At 45.9% G+C, this 17395-nt stretch overlaps 1 protein-coding gene across 7 annotated transcripts in view; it reads left to right on the top strand.

Annotated features, from left to right (window-relative positions):
- The window catches only part of PTPRF (protein tyrosine phosphatase receptor type F), a 657420-nt gene that overhangs the window by 471653 nt on the left and 168372 nt on the right, over positions 1–17395 (top strand). The gene's annotated exons all lie outside the window — the stretch shown is intronic.

Here is a 17395-nt window from a genome sequence, read left to right as displayed (position 1 = left end):
TAGTTTCACGTTAGAAATGTTGCAAGAATTCTCTTTAAAACAAAATTAAACATTTTAGTCCCTGAAGCACAGAGAGTCTTTAAAGTCCAGAAATAATCATGTAAGAAGTCAGGATTGCCTCCTGCCTAGGGCAGAAATTCTCAGCGGGGCTCCATAGAGTTCTGGGGCTCCTGAAGACAGGAAGAGAAGGAGCTGTAACGTCTACACTGGGGGTGGAGTAATTGTGGGGTCGCCAGAAGGGGATGACATTCTAAGCCCCCTCCCCCTTTGTTGTAGAAAGTTTGCAAATGACTGGTCCAGAGGCTGTAGAATAATACCTGTCAATCAAAGGAGTCAGAGAGGAGGGTCCTGTGCCCGGTGAGGCGGCTGCACAACTGTGGTCTCTCAATGGAAGACAGGGAAGCTGGGAGGGCCAGCATTTGTAGGTTCCCTGAGCCGCCACTAATTTCACTGAATTGATGGCTTTATAAATATCAATGGGGGCTCCACCTGCCCAAACCCAACAATATCACCTGACCGATGTGATATAGAGAGAATTTTTTGCAGAACATGATAGATAAATATAAACTGGATAGATAGATATGAGATAAATGTATAAACAGTAGATAGATAGATAGTAAGTAGGTAGATATGAGATAGGTAATGGATGGATAGATATGAGTTAGGGCCCTATTCCATGGGCCGATTATCGCTCAGATAAACATTAAATCGTTGGGTACAAAGCGATAATTGTTCCATTGAATAGCAGTTAACGATTAAACGATGAACAAGAAATGAGACCTGAACCTATTTTTATTGTTGCTCATTTGCAAATCGTTCGCATGGAATAAGACGGCGTTCGGTCGTTCGCAGTAGCGACTACAAGACGACCGCAAGAAAGATCACAAGTAACAATCATCGTTCCTTGTAATTGGGTCAATGATTTCAGATCGTTCGCAATATCGGTTGTTTGAGATTGTTTATTGTTAACGATTATCTGAATGATAATCGTCCTGTGAAATAGGGCCCTTAGAGATAGATAGATAGATAGATAGATAGATAGGAGATAGAGAGAGACGATGGACAGACAGCCAGCGATATCCCAGCTGTTATGGGGAGGGCTCCTCTTTCTGTATGCTCTTGTTTTGTTTCTGTGAGAATCCTCAGTAAAGTGTTATCCCCCTCCGGGGGGGAGCAGCTTGTTCTCAGACATTCTCGGTGGGGGGGACATGCGCTCCAGTCACGGTAATTCCTGCAGAACAGTTTGGATTGTTCCCTAATGATTCCCTTGGGAGCCAGATCTCTCGATCTATCGGCCGGGTCCCATCTATCGGGTGGAAGCAGGAGAGCCCCTCATACATTGTAATCCTCGGCGTCTACTAATTGCCCGGTGTTTGCTTGTTGTTGTGTGTCTTGTGTCGCGGCCGTAGACGCTTCCTCCTCTGCAGTGACACGTTGGGACGTTGCAGAAATGAACAAACCAGTAGTCGTATTAACAGAGGAGGCTGGAGTTGCAGCTGTCTGTGCCCCCACCACCTGTTCCTAATGTGCCCCCACCTGCGATCACATCCCTGTGCCTGGCAGAAGAGACGCGAGCAGTTAGCGGCAGCTTGTAAATAAAGTCACGAGGTGCTGCAGCTGGTCCCTGCCCAATGCTAAAGCCTCATGTAAATATGACACACGACGTAGCCTCATATGTGTCCTATTAGAAGGAGTGTACAGCTTAGAGGTTCCCAACTGTGCAAAACTACAACTCCCAGCATGCATGGACAGCCAATGGTGAGAGTTCTAGTTTTGCTTCAGGCTGAAGACCTGCACTCTGAAGGGACCTAGGATATACATAAATTACAAGTCACTGCTTATCATGGGGCTGGTGAAATACTTTATTACTCCACTGTAGGCGCTGCAGGGAAATTGCATACCAGCAGCCGGGTTTTCCCATAGAGTACAGTGGGACATCGTCTAAAGCAGGCATGGGAAACCTTCGGCCCTCCAGCTGTTGCAAAATTACAATTCCCATTATGCCTGGACATTGTAGTTTTGCAACAGCTGGAGGGCCGAAAGTTCCCCATGCCTGGTCTAAAACTTTAAACCCCTTTAAGAGAGGAAGGCTTCACTGTACAAGGGGCTAATATCCAGGTCATAGATCACCGCCAACATATTGTGGACGTTAGTTTGTGTTTTTAGGTAAATACATGTGATGCATGGCGGAACGGTACAACCGGTCAGACCAGTCCACTACTCAGAACAAGCCAGATACAAGGTGACATGGCTGCATACAAGGTGACAAGATTGCAAGCTCTGCGGATAGCCTATCACTGGTATCTGATGACTCTGCACAGTTATTGCCGTGTGCTTCTTATACTGTATATAGGAGAATGAGTTATGTAACATCTACTACATTATCTGTACTCAGTTATCATTGTGTTACCTGAAGTGTATTTTACATAGGACTGTAGATGACAATTTATGCTCTGCTACATCGGTTTCTTATATGAGGCGCAGAGCGTAGAGCACTGTTCAGCCAGATGCATCCAGTTCTGTGGGGCACAGGATATTATATGTGAGCCCCTCAGGGCTCGGGTAGTTATTATATGATTAGGGCCGTCAGGCTGTGGTTCCTGTGCAGATTACTATCCCTACTTCCTGGAGTCACTTCAGTGAGATCTCATCCTCACGACACAACAGACCAGGTGGATTGTGTTTCTGTATCTGTACCAGTCTGTCCTACTGCAGGCCCCGGGACAGGTCTCAGTGTGAGATGCCCACTGTGACCCTGGGGTTATGTGTCAGTGTGAGTCACCTCCTGTGACCCCGGGGTAGGTGTCAGTGTAAGTCATCTCCTTTGACCCTCGAGGTACGTGTCAGTGTGAGCCGCCCACTGTGCCCCCGGGGTAGGTGTCATTGTGAGTTGCCCACTGTGACCCGGGGTAGGTGTCAGTGTGAGCCGCCCACTGTGACCCCGGGGTAGGTGTCAGTGTGAGCCTCCCCCTGTGACCCTGGGGTAGGTGTCTGTGTGAGCCGCCCCCTGTGACCTGGGGGTAGGTGTCAGTGTGAGTCGCCCCCTGTGACCCTGGGGTAGGTGTCAGTGTGAGATGCCCACTGTGACCCTGGGGTAGGTGTCAGTGTGAGATGCCCACTGTGACCCTGGTATGGGTGTCAGCGTGAGCCACTCCCTGTGGGAGTAGGATGTTTTCTGGTCAGACTAGAAGTGGAACCTGCAGTGAGAGAGAGACATATCTTCTGTGTTTTGGACCCACATTTGGTTTTAGCTTATAATACCGATGTAACATCCTGACCCATGTACTACCCTCCTATAGTGGCCGCAGTTCTCTGCCCGGCTAGTGCACTTGTCAGAGCATTAAATATCTGAGCCACCATCGGGAAAGTGAGATCCCGGCTTCTCTCAAATCACAGAGGGGGTGGTGGAAACATGAGGACACACACTAGACGCTCAGACCCCCACTACCCCCTGGCTCTATTGGTGTCACCAGGAATCTGCTAAGGCTGGATCCTAATAAAGTTACGCTTCAGGATCCGTGTATTCTTGGAAATCATTGGAAGTCGTTCGGATAATCAGGGTTTTTCTGGCAACTTGTAGTTGGACTAAGTTGTTGTTCTAAGAGTTTTAGCCCCACATGTGATGTCAGGCTTGGTGCACATGGTGCATTTTGGGGCCCATATATCCTGTTAGGCCGCTGTTACACATGGCAGTAAGAGAATGGTACGGTGCCTACTGCGCATGGCAGCCACATGTTCTTACTGCTCTATATAAGAGCAACTTAAAAACTCACAGCCATAAAAACTTTACAAAACCACAACAATTTGCAGTAAAAACACATGCGTTTCGGCTGTATTTCAGGGCACAACTAGAACATTGAAAAGTGCAGAAAAGTGCACTGTGTAAACCTTGTCTCTGGAACTAAAATGATTCTTTGCCAAAGATGGGTTTAAATGTATGGATTAACTCCTAAGGCATTTCCAAACCGCAATAAATATTGAGAAAAGAGTAAATATTGGCAAAAAAATCCAAGGCTAAAGCTATCCTCAGAATGACTTCGGGTATTTCATAGCTTTTTTCTGTTAGGTTAAAGTTGGTGAAAACGGGTAATTTCTACCAAAGCAATTGAACGTCTTGACCGATGACGTCACTATCTTCTGTGCTTGAAACTTTTACCCAATTGCCAGACAAAAATGGCTTCACCCGGGATCGTTGCATGTGAGTGACTAATGGTTAATATAGAGGAAAATGCACTGTTCTACTTCTATCTAACGTGTGCGGCCGTTTTGGCTATTGCTAATGGAACATGATTATCTGCTACATAAGCAGTGTATGAAAAGCAGCAGTATCTCCATAGTGAGCAATCCAGGAAGGATCGGGGCCAGCCATGGCCGGCAGCTCGTCCACAGATCTGAGTCAGCAGCTCGCGGTTCACATGTAAATGCCGAAGAAGATGCCGCTTCCTGCCGCCCGGCTGACAAATCTTGGAGATATTTGTTTAGTTCTGACACTTTGCTGTAAGAATTAGAAGGTGAATAGCAGCAAACACTGGATGGTCAGTATAGAAAATTACCTAAGATTCCTTGGGATGGAGGAGATCCAAGTAACCCCGCTCTACAATGTGTCCTATCCAGGACTTGTCGTCAGGAGATCCCAGCAGCCCCAAGACATTGCACATCATTTATATTATATATACATTTTACCATCATGGTCACTTTTTCTCCTTCCATAAGTCTGTTTATCCTGTATAGGTCTGTTCATCCTGATCTGCCTGCTTCATGAATTGATTGTGAGCTTAGGTTTAGGGTACTATTACACCAAGCTATTTTTTTGACGACTAACAATTAACGATAAATGATCTTAAACGACCGCTATGGCAAACGATCCCGAAATCGTTCGCCCAATTACACGGAATGATAAGCCTTACTTATGATCGTTCTTGCGGTCGTTTTGTCATTGCTATTGTGTACGTTTCAGCTATGACTTCTTATTACACCGAACAATTTGCAAACGATTAAACGATAAAAATAGGTCAGAATTCTATTAAACGACCAACGATTTCTCGTTGGTTGTTTAATCGTTATCTGCTATTACATGAAACAATTATCATTTAAATCCAAACTATCTAACGATTTTTCGAACGCTAATCGTCCCTTGTAATACGGCCCTTAACATTCACCGACATGGAGTAGACGTCACCATAAAACCATTATTAGAGCATTGTATAATGTGGTGTCAATACATAGATTGTATTGCTCCCTGTTTTTAGCTCTTTCAGGCTTGGATAAATATTCCCCATTGTTCTCTGGTAGCAGCCATTTCCCAATGTGTCCATAACTTGAAGGCGCACATCACAAAGTGGGCCCGGCCTTTTTCATCAGTACATTTCACAGATTTACAAAATAGCTTGAAAGGCTTGATGTAAGCGGCCCCCGAGCCTCGTAACTTGGCCAGTTTCCACCTGGGCCTAAGAGCTGATTATTCCCTTTGATTTGATGTAACGTTGATTCGTCCCACTCAAACTGTAAAAGCGCTTATTGCTCTCCAGTTACGCGGGCTGTGAGGGTGCACAGTTTTTTCACCCATACAATGGTCCCAGTTCTTGCCTATTAGGCAAGTATTATTATTTTGGACAGTGTTTCTGTCAGTATTTTGGGCAGTATTTGTAGCCAAAACAGAGTGGAACAGATAAGAAAAACTATAATAGAAAGGTGTGCATGGTTTCCATTATAATTTTGCTCTATTAACCCACTCCTGGTTTTGGTTGGCCAAAATATTGTGTGTGAACATAGCCCTAAATGTTACGTCTCGGCCTCAGTCTATGTGTGCGACACTGGCCTGGATTGTGGAGCAGGGTCTGTCCCTATCAGACACTTTATGGAAAAGCCTTTGGCTGAGAGTCTTGGGCTCTTACTGGGGGGATTAGTGAAATAACTCGGCAGCACTGGGATAGTCACTGGGGAAACCGCAACGCATTCCACCACTAGGACCCATTTCTCTCAGACGACCAGACGTTCCAGCAGTGTTACAGCCTTGTTTGCACAGGGGGCACTTTACTGGAGACTCCATGACAGTAAAAACGTACAATATGTGCACGGGCCTCAGCAGGGCCGCACATACTGAGCAAACAGGAGCTGGAGAGTTTGTGTGAGTCTCAATGCATTCCTGGCGACAAGGCGCCCCCAGCACCCACCCTCCTACAGGGCTTTGTGTGGCAGGACAAGTATGGCAGATACAATGAAGGCATTTGTTCTCATGTCAACCCCTCCCCCACCTGCACAAAGGGAATAGCAGTCTTGTCCTGACATGATCAAAGAGAGACCACAACTGCTGAGACTGGGTGCAGGAGGGAGCCAGGCGCCACCCTAAACCCAGACCTCTCTGCAGGTGACACCCTGGCTCAGGTCATGTGACTCCAGGCCGGCTGCATGTATGTGAGGTGCACACACTTATTGTACCTATGGCCCCCGCATGGCTCTGACCTACAGGGTCACTGCAGGTATGTGCCTCCTCTAAAAACCCTGAACTTATACAATAGAACCTGCATTCACCTCTCGCCTCCCGACATTCACGAGTCACTAACACTCCACATTCTGATGTCAGAGACGTTATCTTATTATAACATTTTCATTTCTTTAATTTGTGCAAATGTTTAGTTTTTTGTTTTTTTTTTGAAAACCATATTGAATGGTATTCACAAAGCTCCAAAATGTTATTAATGGGGTACCAGATAATGACATGCTGACACTTGGGGTACAGGATAAGGACATACTGGCACTTGGGGTACAGGATAATGACACACTGATACTTGAGGTACAGGATGATGACACGCTGACACTTGGGGTACAGGACAATGACACCCTGACACTTGGGATACAGGATGATGAGACACTGACACTTGAGGTACAGGATGAGGACACGCTTACTCCTGGGGTACAGGATAATGACACGCTTACTCCTGGGGTACAGGATGAGGACACGCTTACTCCTGGGGTACAGGATGAGGACACGCTTACTCCTGGGGTACAGGATGAGGACACGCTTACTCCTGGGGTACAGCATGAGGACACGCTTACTCCTGGGGTACAGGATGAGGACACGCTTACTCCTGGGGTACAGGATGAGGACACGCTTACTCCTGGGGTACAGGATGAGGACACGCTTACTCCTGGGGTACAGGATGAGGACACGCTTACTCCTGGGGTACAGGATGAGGACACGCTTACTCCTGGGGTACAGGATGAGGACACGCTTACTCCTGGGGTACAGGATGAGGACACACTTACTCCTGGGGTACAGGACAGGCTTTTGATTAGTTGATGTCTATAGTGTAGCTGTGGAGACTAGAGGCCGGTGTCTGCTATCTGCTATCCTTCCCTCCCATTTTGGATCCTGTCCCACCTGCCTGAGAAGTTTGATCAGGGATCACGTGAGGTCTTACTGGCTTCTAACGTCTTCTGTGATGGAAACTCCTAAATGGCCTGACATAATCCTGCTGAGAGATGGCTGTCAGTGAATGGGCCCCAGCCTGCTCTGTGTATCTGATGCCTCCTGTCAGGGCCCTGACCTCTCCCCTCTCTGAGCCCCTAACCCTTATCACATTGTTCCTATAATCCCTGCGCCCGAGGAGAGCTCAGCGCTGCCTGACTGTACATGTAATGCACCTTCATATATAATACAGAGAGCAAGACGCTGCCAGCCATTGTGCACACATCCAGAGAATACATTGTGGGTGGAAAGGAAACACCTTATAATACAGAGATCCTCGCCCTATAGTTATTGTTATAATAATACGGATAAGGTGGCAGGGGAGCCGGGCCCAGTCCTGACAAGTCCTGACCCTTCTGTGCCCTGAGACAGGCCTGTGGCTAGACTCGCTATCTGACCGTCCTGTCCATGAGACTGTGGTTGTCTGGTATGAATCAGTCGTCTGGGGCTTTCTTATAAGACCCATAGGCATAAGGTGCTCACCAGCTGTCACACAACGGCTAGGGCGACTGATGTGGCTTTTCACGTCCCTTTCAAGGGTAATCACGGGTAATCATGTCCTCCCACAGTCACAACTTTATCAAACACATCAAGTACCACAAAAGTTTCCATATGAGCGTTGTGTGATGTTACTATGGAGCAAAAGAGAGAGAGAGATGGGGGCTGTCTGCAGAAGATGTAGAGCAGTAGTCTCCAGCTGCTGAAAAACTACAACTCCCAGCATACTCTGACAGTCAAGGAACACAGCAAGTTGGGGAACATTGGTGTAGAGCATGATGGGGTTGGGAAACATTGGTATACAGCATCACCTAGTTAATCCTACAAAATCCATGACTATGTGCCTGTGCAACCCCAATATGCATATAGATATAACCTTTTTTTTCTTCTGCTATAGCGGGAAAACACCATCATTTCTAAAAAAAAAAAAAAAACACGCCTAAACACACAGCCTGCTGCGATTCTGCAAAAGACAAAAAAAAATTTGATTAAAATAATTTTCAGCACAGCATTTATTCCCTACCTGCCTAAAACTTTTGCCCAGTCCTGTATATTTGCTGTATGGAGCAGCCGTTTGTCTCGCAATGATTCTCCTGCCCTGCTCTGATGTGTCCCAGACCTCTGCACCTTTATGTCACCGGTTTATGGGCTCAGACCCTGGGGCCACAAAAGAGATGCAATAAAAGCAGTTATTACAGATCGCACCCTGGGGCCTTGTGCAGGAACAGATGGGATGGTAGCAGGGCAGGCCTCCCCAGGTCCCAGCAGGGTCTATAACGATAAGTGCGCCCAATTTAGAGATTGCTATAGACCCGTATAGGTCACTGGTCATAAATACCGCAATCCCCACTTATCAAGATGGTTACCTAGCTTTTCTATGGTCCTGAAAAACCTTATAACATATATACCCTATAGAATAGTGGTGCACAAACTTCGGCCCTCCAGCTGTTGCAAAACTTCAATTACCATCATGCCTGGACAACCAAACTGCTATAGAGTGTCAGGGAATGCTCCCCAGTCCTTGCACACCTGCATCTCACTGTCATTTCAGATTTGTGAGACTGTCATAGACGGTGATCTGTGCCCTGCAGATCTGGTCCAGTTTCTCCATATCTTCTTCAACTAGACGTGAGCTAATCCCCGCAGACGGCTGCTGGACCTCTCAAAGGTCACTTCTCCCAGCAGTCTGACGTAAGCATTGGAGATACCGCCAGGTGTTTGTGCAGCGATCCGTTCTCCGTATGTGTTAATAATTTACCTTAAACAAGCAACAAACTCTCAGGGTGCAACCTCTGTCATCCTGGGACACTTCACTGGCCACGCAGTGCTAGGCCCATTTACCTGGGAGACATGATGGATGGGACATGGAACGCTGAGAACTTGTATGTGAATTATAATGCATCAGTGATCGCACTCAGATTGATGCTTTACCTGGTAATATATAGACAGCTGCCAGTAGTTCTGTATTAGGCTCTGTGCACCAAAGCATATGAAGGTGAACATAAACTATAGACCTGTGATCACCAACCTGTGGATTCAACGTCCAGCTTTGTAAACCTAAACTCCCAGCATTCCCTGATGGCCACATGCTCTATAGCTGTTGCAAAGCTACAACTCCCAGCATTCCCCTTACATAGGAAGGTGTAGTTTTGCAGCAGTTGTAAAGTAAGGGCTTGAGGACCACTGCTGTAGAGCAAGGTCAAACAATTTTAGTGTATGGTGTGCGCGACCTTTTCACGTGTTATAAGGTAACTAAATGTGAAAGATTGCACATTTCCCAGCATCCCTTGCTCTGTACTGATGGTACAAGAACCCCGACACAACATCCACACATGGAAGATTCTTCCTTTTGGAGGAGACTGATTTAACTAACCTCTAAATCTAAAGAAGAGCTCATTTGCATATAACATTCCCCATGAAGCATTGCTTGTGGATGTTTCCATATACCAACTGGGTCTCTTCAATGAGAAACGTTATTCCCTGTGCTATGAGGTTTACCGTTGATTTTTAGTGTTATATGGCTACATGGGGTAAAGTGACATTAAGTATAGTGATATTCACCAGGCAAATGATAAACTTCTTAAACATAGAAACATAGATTGTCGGCAGAAAACGACCACTGGGTCCATCTAGTGTGCCCTTTTTAGTATTTTCTTTCTTATTATCTTAGGATAGATATATGTTTATCCCAGGCGTGTTTAAATTTTGTTATTCAAAACAAGAGTCCGTGGAGACTCAGTTACGAGTCTCAAAACACGGGATAGCCAGATATCTCTAGCCTGTTGCCAACGGGGTGCCTCCATGATGGGGAGAGCACCACACCACCCTGATAAATAACCCCTTAGGTCCCACTCGGTTGCGAGTATTGGAACATAGACAGGGAAACAACAGGGTGGCCCCTTTTGTCAATGTCTAACTCAAGGTGCGAGTATTGCGATCATGACAAGGGCTTGCAAAGGCAGGCCTCCACCCACAGACAGCCGTTTTGGGGTATTTGCCCCTCGTCAGTGTGGGGTAGGATTCTGGCTAGCTGGGGCAATGAAAAATCAACCAACAAAACACAGTAATCACTGAACTCAAGGAGAACAGCGAAAAAAATTCCAATAATAAAAAATAATAAAAAATCCCCAAAAATTTTAATTCTGTTATTGTAGATTTACCAACCACCTCTGCTGGAAGTTTGTTCCAGGTATCTACTACTCTTTCAGTAAAATAATATTTTCTCATGTTGCTTCTGATCTTTCCCCCAACTAACCTCTCACTGTGTCCTCTTGTTCTTGAGCTAAAAACACTCCCCTCTTGAACCTTATTTGTTCCTTTAACATATATAAAGGTTTCAATCATGTCCCCCCCTTCTCTTCTTTCCTCCAGACTATACAGAATCCTTAAGTCTTTCCTGATATGGTTTATGCCTCACACCCTCCACCATTTTTGTAGCCCGTCTTTGGACCCCTTCTATTTTATCAATATCTTTATGTATATATAGATAAGGTCTCCAGAACTGGACACAATATTCCAGATGTGGCCTCACCAGAGCTCTATACAGCAGGATCACAATCTCCCTCTTCCTACTGGTTATACCTCTAGCTATACAGCCCAGCATAAGACTTCTTGATGCGGACTCACCTGTTTTCTCCTATGGGTCGATACATTGGCAGATGTGTTCTTTTCTGCAGGTCACACTATAGGGCAATGGCTTATTTCCTACCTACAATAAGATGTTGCCCTGTTTTTTTTTTCTCTGTGTATTTTTGCTGTGGATGCGCCTGTCCTGTTACCCAACCTGTTATCGACTGCTCATGGCATATGCCGGCCCCGTGCTCTCCCCTCATCTCTGTGTCATTTTCTCACTCTCCATTCCTGTCTCTTCTCCTTGGATGCAAATTACTTAAAGCCGCGTCCGTATCTGATTCGGCGCTTATAGCAATGAGTAATTAGTCGCCTTAATTGGAACGTGTCACGAGTCGCGGAGGACGACCAGAGCCGAGATAATTCAGTCAGGGTTACCAATAATAACTGGAGATTAACCCTCTCCGTGCCCTGAGATGTTGTTGCATGTAACATTTCCAAACTAAAGGTTATGGGATTGATGCTTAGTTGTAACATTGATAGAAGTGTTAAGAACTATGGGTAGGCTAATTCGGTAGACCTTAGGCCTGTACAACATGTCAGGCCATTGGCTCTTAAAGGGGTTGTCACATGACACGTGACCACTACTGCCAGCCATTGCAACAGCATGCATAATAAGCAAATTTTCCAGCACAAGGGACTCTCTCTGCCATTCTATTGTATAAACATAAAGAGTCTAGTGATGAAGACCCCTTCAATGATGTCGATATACCCTAATAAAACATGTGCACAGTGTTTGTCTTGATGGTGCAATACTATAATGGTGAATAGAGATGACCACAACTCGAGCATGTTCTGGCCCATCCAAACCTGAACATGTGGCATTTGATTAGCGGTGGCTATAGAAGTTGGATGCAGTCCTAAGTTGGGCTATGTTGACACTACGCATATTTTTGTAAAACTATTGGTAACAAAGGCCGTGATTATTACGAAAATATACGTAACATTGCTGCCTATGGAATCCCGTCCGGAGTGTATACACATAGTATACGCTCCGGCTGGGATCCCTAGCGGAGCTGTGAGAAACTGACATGTCAGTTTTCTGCAGCCGCTACTCATTGAATAGCCGCCGCAGAAAACCTTGTCAGTGCACATAATGGAGCGTGCAGCTCCAGCCGCACGCTCCATAGTGTGCAGTGGGGAGTTCTGATGTGGGCGTGCAGGGATGCACCCGCATCAGAACTCTGCGGCACTAAAGATCATCCGGCAGGTACTGCACGAGACGGAACGGCCGGTCTCTTACAAGGACTGAACATGGCCTAATGCTAGAAATGTGGATACAGCTTATGGCTGCATCCAACGCTAATCAAATGCCACACGCTCTGGTTCGGACGGGCTCGAGTTGCACTCATCCCTTATTCCCAGTTGAGATCCGTGACTGGGTCCATTCCTTTCATAGTCGCAGGTGTTTGAAGGTAAACTTGCAAAATAACCACTAGGCTGTGCTGAGTGGCCTGTTAGCTCTGTACGGTACTCGGCCGCTTTCTCTGTCAAGTGTGAACGCTGCACCCGCCAGGAGACGCTCTTCATTCCCTGGCGGTGTCTTTGGTCTCACGAGGGGTTGAATTCTCCATTAGCGTCGCAGGCAGCGATCACCCTTCATTAGTCTCCGAATCACTTTCCAGGGTTTAATCAAAGGGCACAGGAGCCATTGAGACGCGCTCTACGTGATTTACCGGGAATAAGATGGCTGAAAAGCAGCTGAACTTGTCGCCATCCAGAAAACTTATGTGAACAAACAGCCCCGCAGTGCGCCGCGCTCGCCAGGCTTTCTCTCCTTACCTTGTTTGAACTTCGGGCCTTTAAGTAAAAATCTGCTTTAGCTAGAAAATCTTATCGGCATAAATAACCTGGATTTTCACAATTGTTCTCTCCGCACCGTTCACATGCATTTCAATAATTATTTTTTCCTTTTATACTTTTGCAGGCGGCGAGCTTTACATCTTTGATAAGGGAAAAAAAAGGCAGCATAAATCTGACAGGTACATACACATCATCTGTGGCGGCTGGCAGCGCTCGTCCTCATTATGTTATAGGGAACACTCCTCCCCCCAACTCAGCGCCATAAATCGACAAGCCCCAAGCAACGGCATATATGAAGGCATCAGTCACCATCAGAGTGTAAGCTCCTAGGAATAAAAGTCTCTGCCTATAAATGTTTGTTTCCCACCCGAGGATGATGTTGTGACAGTAACTTGCAAGGATAATGATTTAATTCTATTAATAAGAATACCGGCTCAGAAAATGCCGGACACTTTTTGTCCTCTTCTCCTCGTATTCTGTAAATTTATGGGGCTCGGAGGTGGCATTTGTCGCATCATATTTCCGTTATTCCCGTGAGTTGTCACCAAGCAGAAGGCCATCACACAGTGCCTTGTAAAACGTATCTTACCTAAGGGTCTGCGCAACCGCGACTATTGGATCAATTAATTTTTCCATAGATACAAGTGAAGAGTTGTGGCTGAGAAATGTCTCCCTTTAGAGGAAATAGACCGATATAGCAAAACTGTATGTATGCAGTGATATACAGAGAGGATTATTGCTGCACATTATAAGGGTGTTATGGAGGCATAGTGATGTCATTAGTTATTATCTATGGAGCAGTGTTTTCCAACCAGTGACCAAAACTACAACTTCTAGCATGCCATGATGGACTTCATCTGTTAGATCATTGGTAAAGTCGTAGTGTTGCAACACCACTAGTCTGGTGCAAAACATATAGAAAACATAGACAGCCCCTGATGGGGAGCAAGTGGCAGAGACTAGTGTACCAGGGCTGGACACCATCAATCCCGAGTAGTGTTAAGCAGACTTGACCAACCGTTAAGGTTCTGCAACGTTCTTGGAACCTGAACACTCGGCATTTGTCTCCCAGCAGCTAAAGAATTTGGATGCCACCCTAGGCCTGCCAGGAAAACATGAATACAGCCTTTGGCTGGGTTCACACACAGTATATTTCAGTCAGTATTTGGTCAGTATTTTGCAACCTCAACCAGGAGTGGATTGAAAACACAGAAAGGCTCTGTTCACACAATGTTGAAATTGAGTGGATGGCCGCCATATAACGGTAAATAACTGCCATTATTTCAATATAACAGCCATTGTTTTAAAATAACAGCAAATACTTGCCGGTAAATGGCGGCCATCCACTCAATTTCAACATTGTACAGAGCCTTTCTGTGTTTTCAATCCACTCCTGGTTTTGGTTGCAATATGAGGAGCAAAATACTCACTGAAATATACTGTGTGTGAACCCAGCCTTTGGCTGAGTGTTGGTGTTCGGACTTGGCCCATGGCTGCATCCATATTTGTCAAGACTCCCTAGGGTGGCATCCAACTTTTCCAAGGACCGGGAGTAAATTGCTGAGTGTTCGGATTCAGAGAACTGTTGGCAAACCCAAACAGTTCAAAAAGCCCAGTCAGCACGAATCCCGAGCAGTCTTATCCAACCTGCGGCTCTCCAGCAATTGCAAAACTATAACTTCCATCATGCCCTGACAGCCGACTCCACGGGATAAAAGGTTAGCAAATACTGGAGATGGGGGAGGACAGGTAGCAGCCCCTCTTGTCTGAGAAGGGGTACCAATGACCCATCAGCTTTATCTGCCCCCCAGTGGTTGCAGATTTGCCCCCCTCCAGTATTTGGCTCTTGAACATGAAGCTTTCCTTGGTAACCCAGAGTGGCTGGCATTCCCCGGAGAGGCTGGGATAAATCCTGTGCACATGCCTCTCCTCTCTTCCATCCATTCACATGTCACCCGCACCATCCTCACTCCTTATCTCCCTGCTCTATTATTAGCTGACACATGGCGCCCCCCGCACTGGATGTCCGCCCACACAAGCCTCCGTATGACAGTGTGAACCTAGGATCTGGTGGTCACCTGACTGTTCCAAAATTGTAACATTCTGCAGAATCTGTTGGTATTATATAAATACAAATTATTATTATTATGTAAGCATACAGGTACAGTGCAATAGGACTACAGCCTCTATCATTAAATGTCACTGATTTGTATTATAGGATTCAAAGCCGTGTATCTAAGCCCATCATCTGTGCTCATGGGAAAGAGTGTATCTAGGCCTACTCTGTGTGGAACTGACAGTTTTCTGATGCGTATCTAAGTTTATTGTGTGATACTGTTGCTGTATCTAAACCCGATACTGCGCTGAGTGTATCTAAAATACTATTTCTGATTCTAGCATTGGATCCTCTGTCATTATGTGCATCATTGTATCTAAGGCTTGTTTCTAATACTCTCTGCAGTATACTCTCTGCTGTGCCACGTATCTAATTTTATTGTGTGATACTGTCTGCTGAGCTCCTATATCTATCACCTGGGATACCTGCTGCTGAGATACTGTATCTCACCATAAAGTGTGATTCCATCTCCATGTATCTAATTCTATTATGTATGATGATGACTATTGGGACAGTATATCTAAGCTTATCATGTGTGATTCTTTATGCTAATATACTATATCTGAATTGAGAGCACATAGGATGACAAATATTGTGTATGTAAGCCTGTTGTGTGATACTTACATCTATGTTGTTTTGTGCTAATACAGTATATCTCAGCCTATACTTTGCAACACCTTATGTCTTATGCTGATACCTTGTATCTAAGCTGTCATGTGATGCTATACACAGTTACATTGTATCTAAGCACATCTTGTGAGATACTATCTGCTGATACAGTATATCTTAACCTCTTATTGCTTATACGGTGTATCTTAGCCTAGACCAGATCTTTAATCAACCTTATATGATGTTGCATCTTGTGTATCTAAACTACTAATGTGTGATACACCCTAAGACTCCCACACAGCTGTGGTTTCCCAATCTCCTTCCATCCAATCCATAGTATCCCATAGCTCGGAGCTGAACAGCCTTGCACTCAGTATTTGTGCCACCGCCATTGATGCATGGTGTATTTTCCATAGTCTTACATCAGTGGTGGTGACTGATACATTGTGCAGAACTCCAGCTGTGATAGTGTATACACAGGTCTGGTGATAATTCCAGATTTGGTGCTCGTATAGGAGTCATTGTGCACCCGGCCGGGCCTGTGGCCCTCGCTGGTTATAAAGCTCTATAAGAGGCCAATCTGGGACAGACGGCTCGGCACCCGGACAGCGGTTTAGGTGGCGCTCCCGCTCTCCAAGGTCCCCTTGCTACTGCTTAGTATTCTGGGGACCAGCAGCGGCTCAGGCCTTGTTTAATCAGCCGGCTTGTGATTGCTTCCTTGTATCCATGGGTCTCATCTTGAATTCAGTATTTTGCATTACAAATCCGCTCTCGGGAGACCGCCAGGATTTATCGTTCCATCTGCCACGACTTGTTACAGCAGGTTGCTTTGCCTTTTTTTTCTTTTTTTGGACCCCCTTTGTGTGAATGCGAGCGATATCCAGGTGGCATATACCCCCCAAGCCTGTCACTGCTCCTATAGTGAAGATGTGTGAATGGGGGACCTGGGAACCAGCATAGACTTATGACCTCACATTTTTATGTCAGAACATTATATAAGTAGTATATGTCAGAATTATAGTAATTGAAGTGACATGAAAATGCCCGAGGAGGCGGCTGCCCAGTGTGCAGCCTATGGCGCAGCAGGCACAAGCCGGCATAGAGCAGCCTGGATCTACTCTGGCGGAGAGATTCCTGCTCTATTATTAAAAGCCTTATGAGTAATACAACGAGACCTGTGACTTCTCTCCTTAGTGTTATACTGCAGAAATGGAAGAAGCCCTGACCAAGTAATATGTCTCTCTGTCTGTTTACAATGAGAAATCCAAAATTCTTCATACAATTTCCACAGCTTTGAATGGAACTATCCCCCAAGAGCTATTCCTCCCCATCTCCCCATACACATGCATGCTTAGCGCATTCCAGTGTGCATGTGTTCTGAATAAGGCGAAATCTTCTGCCCTCTTCCCCCAACTCCTCTGTCCCATCTCCTCTAGACCCCTCTGTCCCTCTCGGTCAAATACCTCTTTTCCCTCCTCCAGACTCCTTTGCCCCCTTTCCTCTAGACTCCTTTGTCCCTCTCGGTTAAATACCTCTTTTCCCTCCTCAGACTCCTTTGTCCCCTCTCCTCCAGATCCCTCTTTCCCCTTCTCCAGACTCCTTTGTCCCCTCTCCTCCAGAGCCCTTTTTTCCCTCTTCCAGACTCGCCTGTCCCCTCCTGAAGACCCTGTACGAAGTTAATGTAGTGATGCGGTGTTAGTATATGAAGACATGGAGTGGTAATGGTATGGGGGGCACCAGGACCTCCTGTTGATGTTCAGGTGTGTTTCAGG

This window comes from Dendropsophus ebraccatus, chromosome 8, assembly GCF_027789765.1.
Source record: "Dendropsophus ebraccatus isolate aDenEbr1 chromosome 8, aDenEbr1.pat, whole genome shotgun sequence".
NCBI classification, from domain to species: domain Eukaryota; kingdom Metazoa; phylum Chordata; class Amphibia; order Anura; family Hylidae; genus Dendropsophus; species Dendropsophus ebraccatus.
This window is presented reverse-complemented; position numbering and strand designations above follow the sequence as displayed.